Source organism: Salmo salar, chromosome 01 (assembly GCF_965601325.2).
Source record: "Salmo salar chromosome 01, fSalSal1, whole genome shotgun sequence".
NCBI classification, from domain to species: Eukaryota; Metazoa; Chordata; class Actinopteri; order Salmoniformes; family Salmonidae; genus Salmo; species Salmo salar.
Genome location: NC_138291.1, coordinates 168,159,744 through 168,187,126, shown reverse-complemented (window position 1 = coordinate 168,187,126; position 27,383 = coordinate 168,159,744). Strand labels below are relative to the sequence as shown.

The 27,383-nt window shown below is 61.9% G+C and overlaps 1 protein-coding gene across 9 annotated transcripts in view; it reads left to right on the top strand.

The window, feature by feature from the left end:
* usp20 (ubiquitin specific peptidase 20) overlaps positions 1-26,499 on the top strand; it is a 69,860-nt gene extending 43,361 nt beyond the window's left edge. For 8 of the 9 annotated variants that reach the window (XM_082956130.1, XM_082956129.1, XM_082956136.1 and 5 more), the window contains one exon: positions 25,556-26,499. The gene's annotated coding sequence lies outside the window, so the exon portion shown is untranslated. The remainder of the gene's footprint in view (positions 1-25,555) is intronic. The other variant, XM_082956128.1, reaches the window with a different exon arrangement.
* The last annotated feature ends 884 nt before the right edge of the window (positions 26,500-27,383 follow it).

The window sequence follows — 27,383 nt, the reverse complement described above, 5'->3', positions numbered from 1 at the left end:
GACTGGAGGCCTGAGTCCACGCTCGCTCGCTCGCTCACTCACTCACTGACTGGAGGCCTGAGTCCACGCTCGCTCGCTCGCTCACTCACTCACTGACTGGAGGCCTGAGTCCACGCTCGCTCGCTCGCTCACTCACTCACTGACTGGAGGCCTGAGTCCACGCTCGCTCTCTCGCTCACTCACTGACTGGAGGCCTGAGTCCACGCTCGCTCTCTCGCTCACTCACTCACTGACTGGAGGCCTGAGTCCACGCTCGCTCTCTCGCTCACTCACTCACTGACTGGAGGCCTGAGTCCACGCTCGCTCTCTCGCTCACTCACTCACTGACTGGAGGCCTGAGTCCACGCTCGCTCTCTCGCTCACTCACTCACTGACTGGAGGCCTGAGTCCACGCTCGCTCTCGCTCGCTCACTCACTCACTGACTGGAGGCCTGAGTCCACGCTCGCTCTCTCGCTCGCTCACTCACTCACTGACTGGAGGCCTGAGTCCACGCTCGCTCTCTCACTCACTCACTCACTGACTGGAGGCCTGAGTCCACGCTCGCTCTCTCGCTCGACTCACTCACTGACTGGAGGCCTGAGTCCACGCTCGCTCTCTCGCTCACTCACTCACTGACTGGAGGCCTGAGTCCACGCTCGCTCTCTCCTCACTCACTCACTGACTGGAGGCCTGAGTCCACGCTCGCTCTCTCCTCACTCACTCACTGACTGGAGGCCTGAGTCCACGCTCGCTCTCTCGCTCACTCACTCACTGACTGGAGGCCTGAGTCCACGCTCGCTCTCTCGCTCGCTCACTCACTCACTGACTGGAGGCCTGAGTCCACGCTCGCTCTCTCGCTCGCACTCACTCACTGACTGGAGGCCTGAGTCCACGCTCGCTCTCTCGCCGCTCACTCACTCACTGACTGGAGGCCTGAGTCCACGCTCGCTCTCTCGCTCACTCACTCACTGACTGGAGGCCTGAGTCCACGCTCGCTCTCTCGCTCGCTCACTCACTCACTGACTGGAGGCCTGAGTCCACGCTCGCTCTCTCGCTCGCACTCACTCACTGACTGGAGGCCTGAGTCCACGCTCGCTCTCTCGCTCGACTCACTGACTGGAGGCCTGAGTCCACGCTCGCTCCTCTCACTCACTCACTGACTGGAGGCCTGAGTCCACGCTCGCTCTCTCGCTCACTCACTCACTGACTGGAGGCCTGAGTCCACGCTCGCTCTCTCGCTCACTCACTCACTGACTGGAGGCCTGAGTCCACGCTCGCTCTCTCGCTCACTCACTCACTGACTGGAGGCCTGAGTCCACGCTCGCTCTCTCGCTCACTCACTCACTGACTGGAGGCCTGAGTCCACGCTCGCTCTCTCGCTCACTCACTCACTGACTGGAGGCCTGAGTCCACGCTCGCTCTCTCGCTCACTCACTCACTGACTGGAGGCCTGAGTCCACGCTCGCTCTCCTCACTCACTCACTGACTGGAGGCCTGAGTCCACGCTCGCTCTCTCGACTCACTCACTGACTGGAGGCCTGAGTCCACGCTCGCTCTCTCGCTCACTCACTCACTGACTGGAGGCCTGAGTCCACGCTCGCTCTCTCCTCGCTCACTCACTGACTGGAGGCCTGAGTCCACGCTCGCTCTCTCGCTCACTCACTCACTGACTGGAGGCCTGAGTCCACGCTCGCTCTCTCGCTCACTCACTCACTGACTGGAGGCCTGAGTCCACGCTCGCTCTCTCGCTCGCTCACTCACTGACTGGAGGCCTGAGTCCACGCTCGCTCTCTCGCTCACTCACTCACTGACTGGAGGCCTGAGTCCACGCTCGCTCTCTCGCTCGCTCACTCACTGACTGGAGGCCTGAGTCCACGCTCGCTCTCTCGCTCGCTCACTCACTGACTGGAGGCCTGAGTCCACGCTCGCTCTCTCGCTCGCTCACTCACTGACTGGAGGCCTGAGTCCACGCTCGCTCTCTCGCTCGCTCACTCACTGACTGGAGGCCTGAGTCCACGCTCGCTCTCTCGCTCGCTCACTCACTGACTGGAGGCCTGAGTCCACGCTCGCTCTCTCGCTCACTCACTGACTGGAGGCCTGAGTCCACGCTCGCTCTCTCGCTCGCTCACTCACTGACTGGAGGCCTGAGTCCACGCTCGCTCTCTCGCTCGCTCACTCACTGACTGGAGGCCTGAGTCCACGCTCGCTCTCTCGCTCGCTCACTCACTGACTGGAGGCCTGAGTCCACGCTCGCTCTCTCGCTCGCTCACTCACTGACTGGAGGCCTGAGTCCACGCTCGCTCTCTCGCTCGCTCACTCACTGACTGGAGGCCTGAGTCCACGCTCGCTCTCTCGCTCGCTCACTCACTGACTGGAGGCCTGAGTCCACGCTCGCTCTCTCGCTCGCTCACTCACTGACTGGAGGCCTGAGTCCACGCTCGCTCTCTCGCTCGCTCACTCACTGACTGGAGGCCTGAGTCCACGCTCGCTCTCTCGCTCGCTCACTCACTGACTGGAGGCCTGAGTCCACGCTCGCTCTCTCGCTCGCTCACTCACTGACTGGAGGCCTGAGTCCACGCTCGCTCTCTCGCTCGCTCACTCACTGACTGGAGGCCTGAGTCCACGCTCGCTCTCTCGCTCGCTCACTCACTGACTGGAGGCCTGAGTCCACGCTCGCTCTCTCGCTCGCTCACTCACTGACTGGAGGCCTGAGTCCACGCTCGCTCTCTCGCTCGCTCACTCACTGACTGGAGGCCTGAGTCCACGCTCGCTCTCTCGCTCGCTCCTCACTCACTGACTGGAGGCCTGAGTCCACGCTCGCTCTCTCGCTCGCTCACTCACTCACTGACTGGAGGCCTGAGTCCACGCTCGCTCTCTCGCTCGCTCACTCACTGACTGGAGGCCTGAGTCCACGCTCGCTCTCTCGCTCGCTCACTCACTCACTGACTGGAGGCCTGAGTCCACGCTCGCTCTCTCGCTCGCTCACTCACTCACTGACTGGAGGCCTGAGTCCACGCTCGCTCCTCGCTCGCTCGCTCACTCACTGACTGGAGGCCTGAGTCCACGCTCGCTCTCTCGCTCGCTCACTCACTGACTGGAGGCCTGAGTCCACGCTCGCTCTCTCGCTCGCTCACTCACTCACTGACTGGAGGCCTGAGTCCACGCTCGCTCTCTCGCTCGCTCACTCACTCACTGACTGGAGGCCTGAGTCCACGCTCGCTCTCGCACTCACTCACTGACTGGAGGCCTGAGTCCACGCTCGCTCTCTCACTCACTCACTGACTGGAGGCCTGAGTCCACGCTCGCTCTCTCGCTCGCTCACTCACTCACTGACTGGAGGCCTGAGTCCACGCTCGCTCTCTCGCTCGCTCACTCACTCACTGACTGGAGGCCTGAGTCCACGCTCGCTCTCTCGCTCGCTCACTCACTCACTGACTGGAGGCCTGAGTCCACGCTCGCTCTCTCGCTCGCTCACTCACTCACTGACTGGAGGCCTGAGTCCACGCTCGCTCGCTCGCTCACTCACTCACTGACTGGAGGCCTGAGTCCACGCTCGCTCTCTCGCTCGCTCACTCACTGACTGGAGGCCTGAGTCCACGCTCGCTCTCTCGCTCGCTCACTCACTGACTGGAGGCCTGAGTCCACGCTCGCTCTCTCGCTCGCTCACTCACTGACTGGAGGCCTGAGTCCACGCTCGCTCTCTCGCTCGCTCCTCACTCACTGACTGGAGGCCTGAGTCCACGCTCGCTCTCTCGCTCGCTCACTCACTCACTGACTGGAGGCCTGAGTCCACGCTCGCTCTCTCGCTCGCTCACTCACTCACTGACTGGAGGCCTGAGTCCACGCTCGCTCTCTCGCTCGACTCACTCACTGACTGGAGGCCTGAGTCCACGCTCGCTCTCTCGCTCGCTCACTCACTCACTGACTGGAGGCCTGAGTCCACGCTCGCTCTCTCGCTCACTCACTCACTCACTGACTGGAGGCCTGAGTCCACGCTCGCTCTCTCGCTCGCTCACTCACTCACTGACTGGAGGCCTGAGTCCACGCTCGCTCTCTCGCTCACTCACTCACTCACTGACTGGAGGCCTGAGTCCACGCTCGCTCTCTCACTCACTCACTGACTGGAGGCCTGAGTCCACGCTCGCTCTCTCGCTCACTCACTCACTCACTGACTGGAGGCCTGAGTCCACGCTCGCTCTCTCACTCACTCACTCACTCACTGACTGGAGGCCTGAGTCCACGCTCGCTCTCTCACTCACTCACTCACTGACTGGAGGCCTGAGTCCACGCTCGCTCACTCTCTCACTCACTGGAGGCCTGAGTCCACGCTCGCTCTCTCACTCACTCACTCACTGACTGGAGGCCTGAGTCCACGCTCGCTCTCTCACTCACTCACTCACTGACTGGAGGCCTGAGTCCACGCTCGCTCTCTCACTCACTCACTCACTGACTGGAGGCCTGAGTCCACGCTCGCTCTCTCACTCACTGACTGGAGGCCTGAGTCCACGCTCGCTCTCTCACTCACTCACTGACTGGAGGCCTGAGTCCACGCTCGCTCTCTCACTCACTCACTGACTGGAGGCCTGAGTCCACGCTCGCTCTCTCACTCACTCACTGACTGGAGGCCTGAGTCCACGCTCGCTCTCTCACTCACTCACTCACTGACTGGAGGCCTGAGTCCACGCTCGCTCTCTCACTCACTCACTGACTGGAGGCCTGAGTCCACGCTCGCTCTCTCACTCACTCACTCACTCACTGACTGGAGGCCTGAGTCCACGCTCGCTCTCTCACTCACTCACTCACTGACTGGAGGCCTGAGTCCACGTACTCACTCACTCACTCACTGACTGGAGGCCTGAGTCCACGCTCGCTCTCTCACTCACTCACTGACTGGAGGCCTGAGTCCACGCTCGCTCTCTCACTCACTCACTCACTCACTGACTGGAGGCCTGAGTCCACGCTCGCTCTCTCACTCACTCACTGACTGGAGGCCTGAGTCCACGCTCGCTCTCTCACTCACTCACTCACTGACTGGAGGCCTGAGTCCACGCTCGCTCTCTCACTCACTCACTCACTGACTGGAGGCCTGAGTCCACGCTCGCTCTCTCACTCACTCACTCACTGACTGGAGGCCTGAGTCCACGCTCGCTCTCTCACTCACTCACTCACTGACTGGAGGCCTGAGTCCACGCTCGCTCTCTCTCTCACTCACTGGAGGCCTGAGTCCACGCTCGCTCTCTCACTCACTCACTGACTGGAGGCCTGAGTCCACGCTCGCTCTCTCACTCACTCACTCACTGACTGGAGGCCTGAGTCCACGCTCGCTCTCTCACTCACTGACTGGAGGCCTGAGTCCACGCTCGCTCTCTCACTCACTCACTGACTGGAGGCCTGAGTCCACGCTCGCTCTCTCACTCACTCACTGACTGGAGGCCTGAGTCCACGCTCGCTCTCTCACTCACTCACTCACTGGAGGCCTGAGTCCACGCTCGCTCTCTCACTCACTCACTCACTGACTGGAGGCCTGAGTCCACGCTCGCTCCTCCTCACTCACTCGACTGGAGGCCTGAGTCCACGCTCGCTCTCTCACTCACTCACTCACTGACTGGAGGCCTGAGTCCACGCTCGCTCCTCTCACTCACTGACTGGAGGCCTGAGTCCACGCTCGCTCTCTCACTCACTGACTGGAGGCCTGAGTCCACGCTCGCTCTCTCACTCACTCACTGACTGGAGGCCTGAGTCCACGCTCGCTCTCTCACTCACTGACTGGAGGCCTGAGTCCACGCTCGCTCCTCACTCACTCACTCACTGGAGGCCTGAGTCCACGCTCGCTCTCTCACTCACTCACTGGAGGCCTGAGTCCACGCTCGCTCTCTCACTCACTCCACTGGAGGCCTGAGTCCACGCTCGCTCTCTCACTCACTCACTGGAGGCCTGAGTCCACGCTCGCTCTCCTCACTCACTCACTGGAGGCCTGAGTCCACGCTCGCTCTCTCACTCACTCACTGGAGGCCTGAGTCCACGCTCGCTCTCTCACTCACTCACTCACTGACTGGAGGCCTGAGTCCACGCTCGCTCTCTCACTCACTCACTGACTGGAGGCCTGAGTCCACGCTCGCTCTCTCACTCACTCACTCACTGGAGGCCTGAGTCCACGCTCGCTCTCTCACTCACTCACTCACTGGAGGCCTGAGTCCACGCTCGCTCTCTCACTCACTCACTCACTGGAGGCCTGAGTCCACGCTCGCTCTCTCACTCACTCACTGACTGGAGGCCTGAGTCCACGCTCGCTCTCTCACTCACTCACTGACTGGAGGCCTGAGTCCACGCTCGCTCTCTCACTCACTCACTCACTGACTGGAGGCCTGAGTCCACGCTCGCTCTCTCACTCACTCACTCACTGACTGGAGGCCTGAGTCCACGCTCGCTCTCTCACTCACTCACTCACTGACTGGAGGCCTGAGTCCACGCTCGCTCTCTCACTCACTCACTCACTCACTGACTGGAGGCCTGAGTCCACGCTCGCTCTCTCACTCACTCACTCACTGACTGGAGGCCTGAGTCCACGCTCGCTCTCTCACTCACTCACTCACTCACTGACTGGAGGCCTGAGTCCACGCTCGCTCTCTCACTCACTCACTCACTGACTGGAGGCCTGAGTCCACGCTCGCTCTCTCACTCACTCACTCACTGACTGGAGGCCTGAGTCCACGCTCGCTCTCTCACTCACTCACTCACTGACTGGAGGCCTGAGTCCACGCTCGCTCTCTCACTCACTCACTGACTGGAGGCCTGAGTCCACGCTCGCTCTCTCACTCACTCACTCACTGACTGGAGGCCTGAGTCCACGCTCGCTCTCTCACTCACTCACTCACTGACTGGAGGCCTGAGTCCACGCTCGCTCTCTCACTCACTCACTCACTGACTGGAGGCCTGAGTCCACGCTCGCTCTCTCACTCACTCACTCACTGACTGGAGGCCTGAGTCCACGCTCGCTCTCTCACTCACTCACTCACTGACTGGAGGCCTGAGTCCACGCTCGCTCTCTCACTCACTCACTCACTGACTGGAGGCCTGAGTCCACGCTCGCTCTCTCACTCACTCACTCACTGACTGGAGGCCTGAGTCCACGCTCGCTCTCTCACTCACTCACTCACTGACTGGAGGCCTGAGTCCACGCTCGCTCTCTCGCTCACTCACTCACTGACTGGAGGCCTGAGTCCACGCTCGCTCTCTCGCTCACTCACTCACTGACTGGAGGCCTGAGTCCACGCTCGCTCTCTCGCTCGCTCACTCACTGACTGGAGGCCTGAGTCCACGCTCGCTCTCTCGCTCGCTCACTCACTGACTGGAGGCCTGAGTCCACGCTCGCTCTCTCGCTCGCTCACTCACTGACTGGAGGCCTGAGTCCACGCTCGCTCTCTCGCTCGCTCACTCACTGACTGGAGGCCTGAGTCCACGCTCGCTCTCTCGCTCGCTCACTCACTGACTGGAGGCCTGAGTCCACGCTCGCTCTCTCGCTCGCTCACTCACTGACTGGAGGCCTGAGTCCACGCTCGCTCTCTCGCTCGCTCACTCACTGACTGGAGGCCTGAGTCCACGCTCGCTCTCTCGCTCGCTCACTCACTCACTGACTGGAGGCCTGAGTCCACGCTCGCTCTCTCGCTCGCTCACTCACTGACTGGAGGCCTGAGTCCACGCTCGCTCTCTCGCTCGCTCACTCACTCACTGACTGGAGGCCTGAGTCCACGCTCGCTCTCTCGCTCGCTCACTCACTCACTGACTGGAGGCCTGAGTCCACGCTCGCTCTCTCGCTCGCTCACTCACTCACTGACTGGAGGCCTGAGTCCACGCTCGCTCTCTCGCTCGCTCACTCACTCACTGACTGGAGGCCTGAGTCCACGCTCGCTCTCTCGCTCGCTCACTCACTCACTGACTGGAGGCCTGAGTCCACGCTCGCTCTCTCGCTCGCTCACTCACTCACTGACTGGAGGCCTGAGTCCACGCTCGCTCTCTCGCTCGCTCACTCACTCACTGACTGGAGGCCTGAGTCCACGCTCGCTCTCTCGCTCGCTCACTCACTCACTGACTGGAGGCCTGAGTCCACGCTCGCTCTCTCGCTCGCTCACTCACTCACTGACTGGAGGCCTGAGTCCACGCTCGCTCTCTCGCTCGCTCACTCACTCACTGACTGGAGGCCTGAGTCCACGCTCGCTCTCTCGCTCGCTCACTCACTCACTGACTGGAGGCCTGAGTCCACGCTCGCTCTCTCGCTCGCTCACTCACTCACTGACTGGAGGCCTGAGTCCACGCTCGCTCTCTCGCTCGCTCACTCACTCACTGACTGGAGGCCTGAGTCCACGCTCGCTCTCTCGCTCGCTCACTCACTCACTGACTGGAGGCCTGAGTCCACGCTCGCTCTCTCGCTCGCTCACTCACTCACTGACTGGAGGCCTGAGTCCACGCTCGCTCTCTCGCTCGCTCACTCACTCACTGACTGGAGGCCTGAGTCCACGCTCGCTCTCTCGCTCGCTCACTCACTCACTGACTGGAGGCCTGAGTCCACGCTCGCTCTCTCGCTCGCTCACTCACTCACTGACTGGAGGCCTGAGTCCACGCTCGCTCTCTCGCTCGCTCACTCACTCACTGACTGGAGGCCTGAGTCCACGCTCGCTCTCTCGCTCGCTCACTCACTCACTGACTGGAGGCCTGAGTCCACGCTCGCTCTCTCGCTCGCTCACTCACTCACTGACTGGAGGCCTGAGTCCACGCTCGCTCTCTCGCTCGCTCACTCACTCACTGACTGGAGGCCTGAGTCCACGCTCGCTCTCTCGCTCGCTCACTCACTCACTGACTGGAGGCCTGAGTCCACGCTCGCTCTCTCGCTCGCTCACTCACTCACTGACTGGAGGCCTGAGTCCACGCTCGCTCTCTCGCTCGCTCACTCACTCACTGACTGGAGGCCTGAGTCCACGCTCGCTCTCTCGCTCGCTCACTCACTCACTGACTGGAGGCCTGAGTCCACGCTCGCTCTCTCGCTCGCTCACTCACTCACTGACTGGAGGCCTGAGTCCACGCTCGCTCTCTCGCTCGCTCACTCACTCACTGACTGGAGGCCTGAGTCCACGCTCGCTCTCTCGCTCGCTCACTCACTCACTGACTGGAGGCCTGAGTCCACGCTCGCTCTCTCGCTCGCTCACTCACTCACTGACTGGAGGCCTGAGTCCACGCTCGCTCTCTCGCTCGCTCACTCACTCACTGACTGGAGGCCTGAGTCCACGCTCGCTCTCTCGCTCGCTCACTCACTCACTGACTGGAGGCCTGAGTCCACGCTCGCTCTCTCGCTCGCTCACTCACTCACTGACTGGAGGCCTGAGTCCACGCTCGCTCTCTCGCTCGCTCACTCACTCACTGACTGGAGGCCTGAGTCCACGCTCGCTCTCTCGCTCGCTCACTCACTCACTGACTGGAGGCCTGAGTCCACGCTCGCTCTCTCGCTCGCTCACTCACTCACTGACTGGAGGCCTGAGTCCACGCTCGCTCTCTCGCTCGCTCACTCACTCACTGACTGGAGGCCTGAGTCCACGCTCGCTCTCTCGCTCGCTCACTCACTCACTGACTGGAGGCCTGAGTCCACGCTCGCTCTCTCGCTCGCTCACTCACTCACTGACTGGAGGCCTGAGTCCACGCTCGCTCTCGCTCGCTCACTCACTCACTGACTGGAGGCCTGAGTCCACGCTCGCTCTCTCGCTCGCTCACTCACTCACTGACTGGAGGCCTGAGTCCACGCTCGCTCTCTCACTCACTCACTCACTGACTGGAGGCCTGAGTCCACGCTCGCTCTCTCACTCACTCACTCACTGACTGGAGGCCTGAGTCCACGCTCGCTCTCTCACTCACTCACTCACTGACTGGAGGCCTGAGTCCACGCTCGCTCTCTCACTCACTCACTCACTGACTGGAGGCCTGAGTCCACGCTCGCTCTCTCACTCACTCACTCACTGACTGGAGGCCTGAGTCCACGCTCGCTCTCTCACTCACTCACTCACTGACTGGAGGCCTGAGTCCACGCTCGCTCTCTCACTCACTCACTGACTGGAGGCCTGAGTCCACGCTCGCTCTCTCACTCACTCACTCACTGACTGGAGGCCTGAGTCCACGCTCGCTCTCTCACTCACTCACTGACTGGAGGCCTGAGTCCACGCTCGCTCTCTCACTCACTCACTCACTGACTGGAGGCCTGAGTCCACGCTCGCTCTCTCACTCACTGACTGGAGGCCTGAGTCCACGCTCGCCTCTCTCACTCACTGACTGGAGGCCTGAGTCCACGCTCGCTCTCTCACTCACTGACTGGAGGCCTGAGTCCACGCTCGCTCTCTCACTCACTGACTGGAGGCCTGAGTCCACGCTCGCTCTCTCACTCACTCACTGGAGGCCTGAGTCCACGCTCGCTCTCTCACTCACTCACTGGAGGCCTGAGTCCACGCTCGCTCTCTCACTCACTCGACTGGAGGCCTGAGTCCACGCTCGCTCTCTCACTCACTGACTGGAGGCCTGAGTCCACGCTCGCTCTCTCACTCACTCACTGACTGGAGGCCTGAGTCCACGCTCGCTCTCTCACTCACTCACTGACTGGAGGCCTGAGTCCACGCTCGCTCTCTCACTCACTCACTCACTGACTGGAGGCCTGAGTCCACGCTCGCTCTCTCACTCACTCACTCACTGACTGGAGGCCTGAGTCCACGCTCGCTCTCTCACTCACTCACTCACTGACTGGAGGCCTGAGTCCACGCTCGCTCTCTCCTCACTCACTCCGACTGGAGGCCTGAGTCCACGCTCGCCTCTCCTCACTCACTGACTGGAGGCCTGAGTCCACGCTCGCTCTCTCACTCACTGACTGGAGGCCTGAGTCCACGCTCGCTCTCTCACTCACTCACTGACTGGAGGCCTGAGTCCACGCTCGCTCTCTCACTCACTCACTGGAGGCCTGAGTCCACGCTCGCTCTCTCACTCACTCACTGGAGGCCTGAGTCCACGCTCGCTCTCTCACTCACTCACTGACTGGAGGCCTGAGTCCACGCTCGCTCTCTCACTCACTCACTGACTGGAGGCCTGAGTCCACGCTCGCTCTCTCACTCACTCACTCACTGACTGGAGGCCTGAGTCCACGCTCGCTCTCTCACTCACTCACTCACTGACTGGAGGCCTGAGTCCACGCTCGCTCACTCTCTCACTCACTGGAGGCCTGAGTCCACGCTCGCTCTCTCACTCACTCACTCACTGACTGGAGGCCTGAGTCCACGCTCGCTCTCTCACTCACTCACTCACTGACTGGAGGCCTGAGTCCACGCTCGCTCTCTCACTCACTGACTGGAGGCCTGAGTCCACGCTCGCTCTCTCACTCACTGACTGGAGGCCTGAGTCCACGCTCGCTCTCTCACTCACTCACTGACTGGAGGCCTGAGTCCACGCTCGCTCTCTCACTCACTCACTGACTGGAGGCCTGAGTCCACGCTCGCTCTCTCACTCACTCACTGACTGGAGGCCTGAGTCCACGCTCGCTCTCTCACTCACTCACTGACTGGAGGCCTGAGTCCACGCTCGCTCTCTCACTCACTCACTCACTGACTGGAGGCCTGAGTCCACGCTCGCTCTACTCACTCACTGACTGGAGGCCTGAGTCCACGCTCGCTCTCTCACTCACTCACTCACTGACTGGAGGCCTGAGTCCACGCTCGCTCTCTCACTCACTCACTCACTGACTGGAGGCCTGAGTCCACGCTCGCTCTCTCACTCACTCACTCACTGACTGGAGGCCTGAGTCCACGCTCGCTCTCTCCTCACTCACTCACTGACTGGAGGCCTGAGTCCACGCTCGCTCTCTCACTCACTCACTGACTGGAGGCCTGAGTCCACGCTCGCTCTCTCACTCACTCACTGACTGGAGGCCTGAGTCCACGCTCGCTCTCTCACTCACTCACTGACTGGAGGCCTGAGTCCACGCTCGCTCTCTCACTCACTCACTGACTGGAGGCCTGAGTCCACGCTCGCTCTCTCACTCACTCACTGACTGGAGGCCTGAGTCCACGCTCGCTCTCTCCCTCACTCACTCACTGACTGGAGGCCTGAGTCCACGCTCGCTCTCTCACTCACTCACTGACTGGAGGCCTGAGTCCACGCTCGCTCTCTCCACTCACTCACTGACTGGAGGCCTGAGTCCACGCTCGCTCTCTCGCTCACTCACTCACTGACTGGAGGCCTGAGTCCACGCTCGCTCTCTCCTCGCTCACTCACTGACTGGAGGCCTGAGTCCACGCTCGCTCTCTCCCTCACTCACTGACTGGAGGCCTGAGTCCACGCTCGCTCTCTCGCTCACTCACTCACTGACTGGAGGCCTGAGTCCACGCTCGCTCTCTCACTCACTGACTGGAGGCCTGAGTCCACGCTCGCTCTCTCCTCACTCACTGACTGGAGGCCTGAGTCCACGCTCGCTCTCTCGCTCACTCACTCACTGACTGGAGGCCTGAGTCCACGCTCGCTCTCTCGACTCACTGACTGGAGGCCTGAGTCCACGCTCGCTCTCTCCTCACTCACTGACTGGAGGCCTGAGTCCACGCTCGCTCTCTCACTCACTCACTGACTGGAGGCCTGAGTCCACGCTCGCTCTCTCACTCACTCACTGACTGGAGGCCTGAGTCCACGCTCGCTCTCTCCTCACTCACTCACTGACTGGAGGCCTGAGTCCACGCTCGCTCTCCTCACTCACTCACTGACTGGAGGCCTGAGTCCACGCTCGCTCTCTCACTCACTGACTGGAGGCCTGAGTCCACGCTCGCTCTCTCACTCCTCACTCACTGACTGGAGGCCTGAGTCCACGCTCGCTCTCTCACTCACTCACTCACTGACTGGAGGCCTGAGTCCACGCTCGCTCTCTCCTCACTCACTCACTCACTGACTGGAGGCCTGAGTCCACGCTCGCTCTCTCACTCACTCACTCACTGACTGGAGGCCTGAGTCCACGCTCGCTCTCTCACTCACTCACTCACTGACTGGAGGCCTGAGTCCACGCTCGCTCTCTCCCTCACTCACTGACTGGAGGCCTGAGTCCACGCTCGCTCTCTCACTCACTCACTGACTGGAGGCCTGAGTCCACGCTCGCTCTCTCACTCACTCACTGACTGGAGGCCTGAGTCCACGCTCGCTCTACTCACTCACTGACTGGAGGCCTGAGTCCACGCTCGCTCTCTCACTCACTCACTGACTGGAGGCCTGAGTCCACGCTCGCTCTCTCCTCACTCACTCACTGGAGGCCTGAGTCCACGCTCGCTCTCTCACTCACTCACTCACTGGAGGCCTGAGTCCACGCTCGCTCTCTCACTCACTCACTCGACTGGAGGCCTGAGTCCACGCTCGCTCTCTCACTCACTCACTCACTGGAGGCCTGAGTCCACGCTCGCTCTCTCACTCACTCACTCACTGGAGGCCTGAGTCCACGCTCGCTCTCTCACTCACTCACTCGACTGGAGGCCTGAGTCCACGCTCGCTCTCTCACTCACTCACTGACTGGAGGCCTGAGTCCACGCTCGCTCTCTCCTCACTCACTCACTGACTGGAGGCCTGAGTCCACGCTCGCTCTCTCACTCACTCACTCACTGGAGGCCTGAGTCCACGCTCGCTCTCTCACTCACTCACTCACTCACTGGAGGCCTGAGTCCACGCTCGCTCTCACTCACTCACTCACTGACTGGAGGCCTGAGTCCACGCTCGCTCTCTCACTCACTCACTCACTGACTGGAGGCCTGAGTCCACGCTCGCTCTCTCTCACTCACTCACTCACTGGAGGCCTGAGTCCACGCTCGCTCTCTCACTCACTCACTCACTGGAGGCCTGAGTCCACGCTCGCTCTCTCACTCACTCACTCACTGGAGGCCTGAGTCCACGCTCGCTCTCTCACTCACTCACTCACTGGAGGCCTGAGTCCACGCTCGCTCTCTCACTCACTCACTCACTGGAGGCCTGAGTCCACGCTCGCTCTCTCACTCACTCACTCACTGGAGGCCTGAGTCCACGCTCGCTCTCTCACTCACTCACTCACTCACTGGAGGCCTGAGTCCACGCTCGCTCTCTCACTCACTCACTCACTGGAGGCCTGAGTCCACGCTCGCTCTCTCACTCACTCACTCACTGGAGGCCTGAGTCCACGCTCGCTCTCTCACTCACTCACTCACTCACTGGAGGCCTGAGTCCACGCTCGCTCTCTCACTCACTCACTCACTCGGAGGCCTGAGTCCACGCTCGCTCTCTCACTCACTCACTCACTACTGGAGGCCTGAGTCCACGCTCGCTCTCTCACTCACTCACTCACTGGAGGCCTGAGTCCACGCTCGCTCTCTCACTCACTCACTCACTCACTGGAGGCCTGAGTCCACGCTCGCTCTCTCACTCACTCACTCACTGGAGGCCTGAGTCCACGCTCGCTCTCTCACTCACTCACTCACTGGAGGCCTGAGTCCACGCTCGCTCTCTCACTCACTCACTCACTCACTGGAGGCCTGAGTCCACGCTCGCTCTCTCACTCACTCACTCACTCACTGGAGGCCTGAGTCCACGCTCGCTCTCTCACTCACTCACTCACTCACTGGAGGCCTGAGTCCCACGCTCGCTCTCTCACTCACTCACTCACTCACTGGAGGCCTGAGTCCACGCTCGCTCTCTCACTCACTCACTCACTCACTGGAGGCCTGAGTCCACGCTCGCTCTCTCACTCACTCACTCACTCACTGGAGGCCTGAGTCCACGCTCGCTCTCTCACTCACTCACTCACTCACTGGAGGCCTGAGTCCACGCTCGCTCTCTCACTCACTCACTCACTGGAGGCCTGAGTCCACGCTCGCTCTCTCACTCACTCACTCACTGGAGGCCTGAGTCCACGCTCGCTCTCTCACTCACTCACTCACTCACTGGAGGCCTGAGTCCACGCTCGCTCTCTCACTCCTCACTCACTGGAGGCCTGAGTCCACGCTCGCTCTCTCACTCACTCACTGGAGGCCTGAGTCCACGCTCGCTCTCTCACTCACTCACTCACTCACTGGAGGCCTGAGTCCACGCTCGCTCTCTCACTCACTCACTCACTCACTGGAGGCCTGAGTCCACGCTCGCTCTCTCACTCACTCACTCACTGGAGGCCTGAGTCCACGCTCGCTCTCTCCTCACTCACTCACTGGAGGCCTGAGTCCACGCTCGCTCTCTCACTCTCACTCACTGGAGGCCTGAGTCCACGCTCGCTTCGCTCGCTCACTGGAGGCCTGAGTCCACGCTCGCTCCTCCTCACTGGAGGCCTGAGTCCACGCTCGCTCACTCACTCACTGGAGGCCTGAGTCCACGCTCGCTCGCTCGCTCACTGGAGGCCTGAGTCCACGCTCGCTCCACCTCACTGGAGGCCTGAGTCCACGCTCGCCCTCTCACTCGCTCACTCACTCACTGGAGGCCTGAGTCCACGCTCGCTCGCTCTCTCACTCACTCACTGGAGGCCTGAGTCCACGCTCGCTCGCTCTCTCACTCACTCACTGGAGGCCTGAGTCCACGCTCGCTCGCTCTCTCACTCACTCACTGGAGGCCTGAGTCCACGCTCGCTCGCTCTCTCACTCACTCACTCACTGGAGGCCTGAGTCCACGCTCGCTCGCTCGCTCACTCACTCACTGGAGGCCTGAGTCCACGCTCGCTCTCTCGCTCGCTCGCTCACTCACTCTGACTGGAGGCCTGAGTCCACGCTCGCTCTCTCGCTCACTCACTGACTGGAGGCCTGAGTCCACGCTCGCTCGCTCGCTCACTCACTGGAGGCCTGAGTCCACGCTCGCTCGCTCTCTCACTCACTCACTGGAGGCCTGAGTCCACGCTCGCTCGCTCGCTCACTCACTCACTGGAGGCCTGAGTCCACGCTCGCTCGCTCTCTCACTCACTCACTCACTCACTGGAGGCCTGAGTCCACGCTCGCTCGCTCGCTCGCTCACTGGAGGCCTGAGTCCACGCTCGCTCGCTCGCTCGCTCACTGGAGGCCTGAGTCCACGCTCGCTCGCTCGCTCGCTCACTGGAGGCCTGAGTCCACGCTCGCTCGCTCGCTCGCTCACTGAGGCCTGAGTCCACGCTCGCTCGCTCGCTCGCTCACTGGAGGCCTGAGTCCACGCTCGCTCGCTCGCTCGCTCACTGGAGGCCTGAGTCCACGCTCGCTCGCTCGCTCGCTCACTGGAGGCCTGAGTCCCACGCTCGCTCGCTCGCTCTCGCTCACTGGAGGCCTGAGTCCACGCTCGCTCGCTCTCTCACTCACTCACTCACTCACTGGAGGCCTGAGTCCACGCTCGCTCGCTCGCTCTCTCACTCACTCACTCACTGGAGGCCTGAGTCCACGCTCGCTCGCTCGCTCTCTCACTGACTCACTCCCTCACTGGAGGCCTGAGTCCACGCTCGCTCGCTCGCTCGCTCGCTCGCTCACTGGAGGCCTGAGTCCACGCTCGCTCGCTCTCTCACTCACTCACTCTCACTCACTGGAGGCCTGAGTCCACGCTCGCTCGCTCGCTCTCTCACTGGAGGCCTGAGTCCACGCTCGCTCGCTCGCTCACTCACTGGAGGCCTGAGTCCACGCTCGCTCGCTCCTCACTCACTGGAGGCCTGAGTCCACGCTCGCTCGCTCGCTCACTCACTGGAGGCCTGAGTCCACGCTCGCTCGCTCGCTCACTCACTGGAGGCCTGAGTCCACGCTCGCTCGCTCTCTCACTCACTGGAGGCCTGAGTCCACGCTCGCTCGCTCTCTCACTCACTGGAGGCCTGAGTCCACGCTCGCTCGCTCTCTCACTCACTGGAGGCCTGAGTCCACGCTCGCTCGCTCTCTCACTCACTCACTCACTGGAGGCCTGAGTCCACGCTCGCTCGCTCTCTCACTCACTCACTCACTGGAGGCCTGAGTCCACGCTCGCTCGCTCTCTCACTCACTCACTCACTGGAGGCCTGAGTCCACGCTCGCTCGCTCTCTCACTCACTCACTCACTGGAGGCCTGAGTCCACGCTCGCTCGCTCTCTCACTCACTCACTCACTGGAGGCCTGAGTCCACGCTCGCTCGCTCTCACTCACTCACTCACTGGAGGCCTGAGTCCACGCTCGCTCGCTCTCTCACTCACTCACTCACTGGAGGCCTGAGTCCACGCTCGCTCGCTCTCTCGCTCACTCACTGGAGGCCTGAGTCCACGCTCGCTCGCTCTCTCGCTCACTCACTGGAGGCCTGAGTCCACGCTCGCTCGCTCGCTCGCTCGCTCACTCACTGGAGGCCTGAGTCCACGCTCGCTCGCTCGCTCGCTCGCTCACTCGCTCGCCCACTCACTGGAGGCCTGAGTCCACGCTCGCTCGCTCGCTCGCTCGCTCACTCACTGGAGGCCTGAGTCCACGCTCGCTCGCTCTCGCTCGCTCACTCACTGGAGGCCTGAGTCCACGCTCGCTCGCTCGCTCGCTCACTCGCTCACTCACTGGAGGCCTGAGTCCACGCTCGCTCGCTCTCTCACTCACTCACTCACTGGAGGCCTGAGTCCACGCTCGCTCGCTCTCTCACTCACTCACTCACTGGAGGCCTGAGTCCACGCTCGCTCGCTCTCTCACTCACTCACTCACTGGAGGCCTGAGTCCACGCTCGCTCGCTCTCTCACTCACTCACTCACTGGAGGCCTGAGTCCACGCTCGCTCGCTCTCTCACTCACTCACTCACTGGAGGCCTGAGTCCACGCTCGCTCGCTCTCTCACTCACTCACTCACTCACTGGAGGCCTGAGTCCACGCTCGCTCGCTCTCTCACTCACTCACTCACTCACTGGAGGCCTGAGTCCACGCTCGCTCGCTCTCTCGCTCACTCACTCACTGGAGGCCTGAGTCCACGCTCGCTCGCTCTCTCACTCACTGGAGGCCTGAGTCCACGCTCGCTCGCTCTCTCACTCACTGGAGGCCTGAGTCCACGCTCGCTCGCTCTCTCACTCACTGGAGGCCTGAGTCCACGCTCGCTCGCTCTCTCACTCACTGGAGGCCTGAGTCCACGCTCGCTCGCTCACTGGAGGCCTGAGTCCACGCTCGCTCGCTCACTGGAGGCCTGAGTCCACGCTCGCTCGCTCACTGGAGGCCTGAGTCCACGCTCGCTCGCTCACTGGAGGCCTGAGTCCACGCTCGCTCGCTCACTGGAGGCCTGAGTCCACGCTCGCTCGCTCACTGGAGGCCTGAGTCCACGCTCGCTCGCTCACTGGAGGCCTGAGTCCACGCTCGCTCGCTCACTGGAGGCCTGAGTCCACGCTCGCTCGCTCACTGGAGGCCTGAGTCCACGCTCGCTCGCTCACTGGAGGCCTGAGTCCACGCTCGCTCGCTCACTGGAGGCCTGAGTCCACGCTCGCTCGCTCACTGGAGGCCTGAGTCCACGCTCGCTCGCTCACTGGAGGCCTGAGTCCACGCTCGCTCGCTCACTGGAGGCCTGAGTCCACGCTCGCTCGCTCACTGGAGGCCTGAGTCCACGCTCGCTCGCTCACTGGAGGCCTGAGTCCACGCTCGCTCGCTCACTGGAGGCCTGAGTCCACGCTCGCTCGCTCACTGGAGGCCTGAGTCCACGCTCGCTCGCTCGCTCACTGGAGGCCTGAGTCCACGCTCGCTCGCTCGCTCACTGGAGGCCTGAGTCCACGCTCGCTCGCTCGCTCACTGGAGGCCTGAGTCCACGCTCGCTCGCTCGCTCACTGGAGGCCTGAGTCCACGCTCGCTCGCTCGCTCACTGGAGGCCTGAGTCCACGCTCGCTCGCTCGCTCACTGGAGGCCTGAGTCCACGCTCGCTCGCTCGCTCACTGGAGGCCTGAGTCCACGCTCGCTCGCTCGCTCACTGGAGGCCTGAGTCCACGCTCGCTCGCTCGCTCACTGGAGGCCTGAGTCCACGCTCGCTCGCTCGCTCACTGGAGGCCTGAGTCCACGCTCGCTCGCTCGCTCACTGGAGGCCTGAGTCCACGCTCGCTCGCTCGCTCACTGGAGGCCTGAGTCCACGCTCGCTCGCTCGCTCGCTCACTGGAGGCCTGAGTCCACGCTCGCTCGCTCGCTCACTGGAGGCCTGAGTCCACGCTCGCTCGCTCGCTCACTGGAGGCCTGAGTCCACGCTCGCTCGCTCGCTCACTGGAGGCCTGAGTCCACGCTCGCTCGCTCGCTCGCTCGCTCGCTCACTGGAGGCCTGAGTCCACGCTCGCTCGCTCGCTCACTGGAGGCCTGAGTCCACGCTCGCTCGCTCGCTCGCTCACTGGAGGCCTGAGTCCACGCTCGCTCGCTCGCCTCGCTCGCTCGCTCACTGGAGGCCTGAGTCCACGCTCGCTCGCTCGCTCGCTCACTGGAGGCCTGAGTCCACGCTCGCTCGCTCGCTCGCTCACTGGAGGCCTGAGTCCACGCTCGCTCGCTCGCTCGCTCACTGGAGGCCTGAGTCCACGCTCGCTCGCTCGCTCGCTCGCTCGCTCACTGGAGGCCTGAGTCCACGCTCGCTCGCTCGCTCGCTCGCTCGCTCACTGGAGGCCTGAGTCCACGCTCGCTCGCTCGCTCGCTCGCTCGCTCACTGGAGGCCTGAGTCCACGCTCGCTCGCTCGCTCGCTCGCTCGCTCACTGGAGGCCTGAGTCCACGCTCGCTCGCTCGCTCGCTCGCTCGCTCGCTCACTGGAGGCCTGAGTCCACGCTCGCTCGCTCGCTCGCTCGCTCGCTCGCTCACTGGAGGCCTGAGTCCACGCTCGCTCGCTCGCTCGCTCGCTCGCTCACTGGAGGCCTGAGTCCACGCTCGCTCGCTCGCTCGCTCACTCAGCTCACTGGAGGCCTGAGTCCACGCTCGCTCGCTCGCTCGCTCACTGGAGGCCTGAGTCCACGCTCGCTCGCTCGCTCGCTCACTGGAGGCCTGAGTCCACGCTCGCTCGCTCGCTCGCTCACTGGAGGCCTGAGTCCACGCTCGCTCGCTCGCTCACTGGAGGCCTGAGTCCACGCTCGCTCGCCTCGCTCACTGGAGGCCTGAGTCCACGCTCGCTCGCTCGCTCGCTCGCTCGCTCACTGGAGGCCTGAGTCCACGCTCGCTCGCTCGCTCGCTCGCTCACTGGAGGCCTGAGTCCACGCTCGCTCGCTCGCTCGCTCGCTCACTGGAGGCCTGAGTCCACGCTCGCTCGCTCGCTCGCTCGCTCACTGGAGGCCTGAGTCCACGCTCGCTCGCTCGCTCGCTCGCTCACTGGAGGCCTGAGTCCACGCTCGCTCGCTCGCTCGCTCGAGGCCTGAGTCCACGCTCGCTCGCTCGCTCGCTCGCTCACTGGAGGCCTGAGTCCACGCTCGCTCGCTCGCTCGCTCGCTCACTGGAGGCCTGAGTCCACGCTCGCTCGCTCGCTCGCTCGCTCACTGGAGGCCTGAGTCCACGCTCGCTCGCTCGCTCGCTCGCTCACTGGAGGCCTGAGTCCACGCTCGCTCGCTCGCTCGCTCGCTCGCTCACTGGAGGCCTGAGTCCACGCTCGCTCGCTCGCTCACTGGAGGCCTGAGTCCACGCTCGCTCGCTCGCTCGCTCGCTCACTGGAGGCCTGAGTCCACGCTCGCTCGCTCGCTCGCTCGCTCACTGGAGGCCTGAGTCCACGCTCGCTCGCTCGCTCACTCGCTCACTGGAGGCCTGAGTCCACGCTCGCTCGCTCGCTCGCTCACTGGAGGCCTGAGTCCACGCTCGCTCGCTCGCTCGCTCACTGGAGGCCTGAGTCCACGCTCGCTCGCTCGCTCGCTCACTGGAGGCCTGAGTCCACGCTCGCTCGCTCGCTCACTGGAGGCCTGAGTCCACGCTCGCTCGCTCGCTCGCTCGCTCACTGGAGGCCTGAGTCCACGCTCGCTCGCTCGCTCGCTCGCTCACTGGAGGCCTGAGTCCACGCTCGCTCGCTCGCTCGCTCACTGGAGGCCTGAGTCCACGCTCGCTCGCTCGCTCGCTCACTGGAGGCCTGAGTCCACGCTCGCTCGCTCGCTCGCTCACTGGAGGCCTGAGTCCACGCTCGCTCGCTCGCTCGCTCACTGGAGGCCTGAGTCCACGCTCGCTCGCTCGCTCGCTCACTGGAGGCCTGAGTCCACGCTCGCTCGCTCGCTCGCTCACTGGAGGCCTGAGTCCACGCTCGCTCGCTCGCTCGCTCACTGGAGGCCTGAGTCCACGCTCGCTCGCTCGCTCGCTCACTGGAGGCCTGAGTCCACGCTCGCTCGCTCGCTCACTCACTGGAGGCCTGAGTCCACGCTCGCTCGCTCACTCACTGGAGGCCTGAGTCCACGCTCGCTCGCTCGCTCTCTCACTGGAGGCCTGAGTCCACGCTCGCTCGCTCGCTCACTCACTGGAGGCCTGAGTCCACGCTCGCTCGCTCTCTCACTCACTGGAGGCCTGAGTCCACGCTCGCTCGCTCTCTCACTCACTGGAGGCCTGAGTCCACGCTCGCTCGCTCTCTCACTCGCTCACTCACTGGAGGCCTGAGTCCACGCTCGCTCGCTCTCTCACTCGCTCACTCACTGGAGGCCTGAGTCCACGCTCGCTCGCTCTCTCACTCCCTCACTCACTGGAGGCCTGAGTCCACGCTCGCTCGCTCTCTCACTCGCTCACTCACTGGAGGCCTGAGTCCACGCTCGCTCACTCACTGGAGGCCTGAGTCCACGCTCGCTCGCTCTCTCGCTCACTCACTGGAGGCCTGAGTCCACGCTCGCTCGCTCTCTCGCTCACTCACTGGAGGCCTGAGTCCACGCTCGCTCGCTCTCTCGCTCACTCACTGGAGGCCTGAGTCCACGCTCGCTCGCTCTCTCGCTCACTCACTGGAGGCCTGAGTCCACGCTCGCTCGCTCGCTCGCTCGCTCACTCACTGGAGGCCTGAGTCCACGCTCGCTCGCTCGCTCGCTCGCTCACTCACTGGAGGCCTGAGTCCACGCTCGCTCGCTCGCTCGCTCGCTCACTCACTGGAGGCCTGAGTCCACGCTCGCTCGCTCGCTCGCTCGCTCACTCACTGGAGGCCTGAGTCCACGCTCGCTCGCTCGCTCGCTCGCTCACTCACTGGAGGCCTGAGTCCACGCTCGCTCGCTCGCTCGCTCGCTCACTCACTGGAGGCCTGAGTCCACGCTCGCTCGCTCGCTCACTCACTGGAGGCCTGAGTCCACGCTCGCTCTCTCGCTCACTCACTGGAGGCCTGAGTCCACGCTCGCTCGCTCGCTCGCTCACTCACTGGAGGCCTGAGTCCACGCTCGCTCGCTCGCTCTCTCGCTCACTCACTGGAGGCCTGAGTCCACGCTCGCTCGCTCACTGGAGGCCTGAGTCCACGCTCGCTCGCTCGCTCTCTCGCTCACTCACTGGAGGCCTGAGTCCACGCTCGCTCTCTCGCTCACTCACTGGAGGCCTGAGTCCACGCTCGCTCGCTCGCTCTCTCGCTCACTCACTGGAGGTCTGAGTCCACGCTCGCTCGCTCGCTCTCTCGCTCACTCACTGGAGGCCTGAGTCCACGCTCGCTCGCTCTCTCGCTCACTCACTGGAGGCCTGAGTCCACGCTCGCTCGCTCTCTCGCTCACTCACTGGAGGCCTGAGTCCACGCTCGCTCGCTCACTCACTGGAGGCCTGAGTCCACGCTCGCTCGCTCGCTCACTCACTGGAGGCCTGAGTCCACGCTCGCTCGCTCGCTCACTCACTGGAGGCCTGAGTCCACGCTCGCTCGCTCGCTCTCTCGCTCACTCACTGGAGGCCTGAGTCCACGCTCGCTCGCTCGCTCGCTCTCTCGCTCACTCACTGGAGGCCTGAGTCCACGCTCGCTCGCTCGCTCGCTCTCTCGCTCACTCACTGGAGGCCTGAGTCCACGCTCGCTCGCTCGCTCGCTCTCTCGCTCACTCACTGGAGGCCTGAGTCCACGCTCGCTCGCTCGCTCTCTCGCTCACTCACTGGAGGCCTGAGTCCACGCTCGCTCGCTCGCTCGCTCTCTCGCTCACTCACTGGAGGCCTGAGTCCACGCTCGCTCGCTCGCTCACTCACTGGAGGCCTGAGTCCACGCTCGCTCGCTCGCTCACTCACTGGAGGCCTGAGTCCACGCTCGCTCGCTCGCTCACTCACTGGAGGCCTGAGTCCACGCTCGCTCGCTCGCTCGCTCTCTCGCTCACTCACTGGAGGCCTGAGTCCACGCTCGCTCGCTCGCTCGCTCGCTCTCTCGCTCACTCACTGGAGGCCTGAGTCCACGCTCGCTCGCTCGCTCGCTCGCTCTCTCGCTCACTCACTGGAGGCCTGAGTCCACGCTCGCTCGCTCGCTCTCTCGCTCACTCACTGGAGGCCTGAGTCCACGCTCGCTCGCTCTCTCGCTCACTCACTGGAGGCCTGAGTCCACGCTCGCTCGCTCGCTCGCTCTCTCGCTCACTCACTGGAGGCCTGAGTCCACGCTCGCTCGCTCTCTCACTGGAGGCCTGAGTCCACGCTCGCTCGCTCTCTCACTGGAGGCCTGAGTCCACGCTCGCTCGCTCTCTCGCTCACTCACTCACTGGAGGCCTGAGTCCACGCTCGCTCGCTCTCTCGCTCACTCACTCACTGGAGGCCTGAGTCCACGCTCGCTCGCTCTCTCGCTCACTCACTGGAGGCCTGAGTCCACGCTCGCTCGCTCTCTCGCTCACTCACTGGAGGCCTGAGTCCACGCTCGCTCGCTCTCTCGCTCACTCACTGGAGGCCTGAGTCCACGCTCGCTCGCTCTCTCGCTCACTCACTGGAGGCCTGAGTCCACGCTCGCTCGCTCTCTCGCTCACTCACTGGAGGCCTGAGTCCACGCTCGCTCGCTCTCTCGCTCACTCACTGGAGGCCTGAGTCCACGCTCGCTCGCTCTCTCGCTCACTCACTGGAGGCCTGAGTCCACGCTCGCTCGCTCTCTCGCTCACTCACTGGAGGCCTGAGTCCACGCTCGCTCGCTCTCTCGCTCACTCACTGGAGGCCTGAGTCCACGCTCGCTCGCTCTCTCGCTCACTCACTGGAGGCCTGAGTCCACGCTCGCTCGCTCTCTCGCTCACTCACTGGAGGCCTGAGTCCACGCTCGCTCGCTCTCTCGCTCACTCACTGGAGGCCTGAGTCCACGCTCGCTCGCTCTCTCGCTCACTCACTGGAGGCCTGAGTCCACGCTCGCTCGCTCTCTCGCTCACTCACTGGAGGCCTGAGTCCACGCTCGCTCGCTCTCTCGCTCACTCACTGGAGGCCTGAGTCCACGCTCGCTCGCTCTCTCGCTCACTCACTGGAGGCCTGAGTCCACGCTCGCTCGCTCTCTCGCTCACTCACTGGAGGCCTGAGTCCACGCTCGCTCGCTCTCTCGCTCACTCACTGGAGGCCTGAGTCCACGCTCGCTCGCTCTCTCGCTCACTCACTGGAGGCCTGAGTCCACGCTCGCTCGCTCTCTCGCTCACTCACTGGAGGCCTGAGTCCACGCTCGCTCGCTCTCTCGCTCACTCACTGGAGGCCTGAGTCCACGCTCGCTCGCTCTCTCGCTCACTCACTGGAGGCCTGAGTCCACGCTCGCTCGCTCTCTCGCTCACTCACTGGAGGCCTGAGTCCACGCTCGCTCGCTCTCTCGCTCACTCACTGGAGGCCTGAGTCCACGCTCGCTCGCTCTCTCGCTCACTCACTGGAGGCCTGAGTCCACGCTCGCTCGCTCTCTCGCTCACTCACTGGAGGCCTGAGTCCACGCTCGCTCGCTCTCTCGCTCACTCACTGGAGGCCTGAGTCCACGCTCGCTCGCTCTCTCGCTCACTCACTGGAGGCCTGAGTCCACGCTCGCTCGCTCTCTCGCTCACTCACTGGAGGCCTGAGTCCACGCTCGCTCGCTCTCTCGCTCACTCACTGGAGGCCTGAGTCCACGCTCGCTCGCTCTCTCGCTCACTCACTGGAGGCCTGAGTCCACGCTCGCTCGCTCTCTCGCTCACTCACTGGAGGCCTGAGTCCACGCTCGCTCGCCCTCGCTCACTCCGGAGGCCTGAGTCCACGCTCGCTCGCTCTCTCGCTCACTCACTGGAGGCCTGAGTCCACGCTCGCTCGCCGCTCTCTCACTGGAGGCCTGAGTCCACGCTCGCTCGCCCTCTCACTGGAGGCCTGAGTCCACGCTCGCTCGCCCTCTCACTGGAGGCCTGAGTCCACGCTCGCTCGCCCTCTCACTGGAGGCCTGAGTCCACGCTCGCTCGCCCTCTCACTGGAGGCCTGAGTCCACGCTCGCTCGCCCTCTCACTGGAGGCCTGAGTCCACGCTCGCTCGCCCTCTCACTGGAGGCCTGAGTCCACGCTCGCTCCCCTCTCACTGGAGGCCTGAGTCCACGCTCGCTCTCTCGAGGCCTGAGTCAGACTATGCCAGTGTGCAAGAAGTGTGCGTGTCAGTGACTCTGTCATGTCTGTCTGATTAAGTGAGAGTGACATCACGTATCTAATGGTTACCTGTGTGTGTCTGTGAATGAGTGACATCACTTGACATAACGTGTGTGTGTATATATCAGCATCTAACCTCCACTGTGTGTCAAGTCCACCGTGTGTGTTTGTCTCTCTCCATAAAGCCACCATGGGCTGTGCCATGTGTTCCCAGTTGATTGACATGTGGAGCGTGTCGGTAAGGAGAACCAGCCGCAGGGCCATGGAACAGACTGCCCTACCCAAGGCGCTGACAACAGTCACAACAGCGATGACAACAGCACCACCGGCAGCTCCTTCACCATGGACTGGCAAGAGACGGATGACTGACACTTGGGCAGCAGGTAGCCTAGAGAGGCGGGCCAGAAACCGGACGGTTGGCACTTAACCCCCAAATCTGCTCCATAGTTACTGCACCGTGACTGACCCTGGCTTCCAACCCCTCAGGCATGTATGTGGGGGGTTGGGTTAAAAGCAAAAGACGTGTAATCTGCAAAGAAAATGGACAATACATAAATACGTTGGCTAATCCTCTGTGTACATTTACATTTTAGTCATTTAGCAGACGCTCTTATCCAGAGCGACTTACAGTAGTGAATGCATACATTTCATACATTTTTCTCCGTACTGTATGTGAGTGATTTCAAATGTCCATTATTAATCAACATTGTATTCATTCTACAGTATTAATGATTTCTCATCTGTATTATTATTATTTTTTCTATAGGGGGAATTAGAAAGCCTCTCAGAACTCTCAAAACATCCCACAATGATGTGGCCTTATTGTCAAGACTCACACTCACCGTGTCAATACAGCCAGGAGTTTTTTCTGACTATGGACCTGACCAGGAAAATATAGCCTATAACCAGGGTTGTTGAGAAACATGTAATCAGTTACATCTAATCTGATTAAAGAACTGTAATGCAGTTACGTTACCAGCAGAACATTTGGACAGGTAACTGGTGGATTACATTTACAAAGTTACCTTCCCAACCCTGCCTATAACTAGCACCTGGAGTTTTTCCAGGTCAGTTCAAGTGAAACACTCTGGGCCCTAATCAGTCTACAATAAATCTAACATTGAAATGCTGTCAGTGTCTTATTACAGCTTACTTACTACCATAGCTTGTTTATACAGTCTTGTCTAAGATTTTCTTTTAAGGCTCTTCCAGTGTGTCAGTCTGAACACACTGCTTAGGAATGCCTTGACGTTGGTCTCTTAATGTGGGTGAGGGGAAAAGCTGTTGTATATTATACAACACCAGCCCCTATTTTGGCAAAGATGTGTACAGACGCTGTGCAGCTACGCACATAACTCTGTCCTGTAGCCTGGTTAAACTACTAATAACAAGGCTAGAGATTCAGAGCCAGAGAAAAAAGAAAACCAACTCTCCTTTCATGGATAGGAACATTTTGTTCTCATAAAAGAATGATGAAGCCAACAGTAACACCATGAACATAATCCAGTAGTTGTTTCTTGACCACTGTCTGTATGGTCCTGTGTGGCTCAGTTGGTAAGAGCTTGGTGATAGCAAGGCCAAGGTTATGGGTTCAATTCCTGCAGGGATCAAAAACACTTACAAAAAATGCATGCACTCCCTAACTGAACTGTAAGTCACTTAACCATACCAGTGGTTTGACTTGGCCAGCAAGAACCACAGGAACTGACACCAAATCAGTGTTTTCAGTCAGGTTGTGGAAAATATTAAAATTGTGAATACTGATCTTAGAACAGTTCATATAATACTTAAAATTAAGTGCTTTGTAACAAAACTAGTGGCAACTGAGCTGCCTAAAGCAGAGGAAACCTTAATGTTGCTAGAGTATTGAAACATGGTTGTGAGGGTATTGAGACAGAGTTAAGATGTACTAAAAAAATTCATCCCGAGGTGTTCTGAAACACGACATGGTGTGTTGCAACACCACAGAGTCAGGAGTTGTGCAGCACCTTGCCAGAGACTGGGAGCACTAAC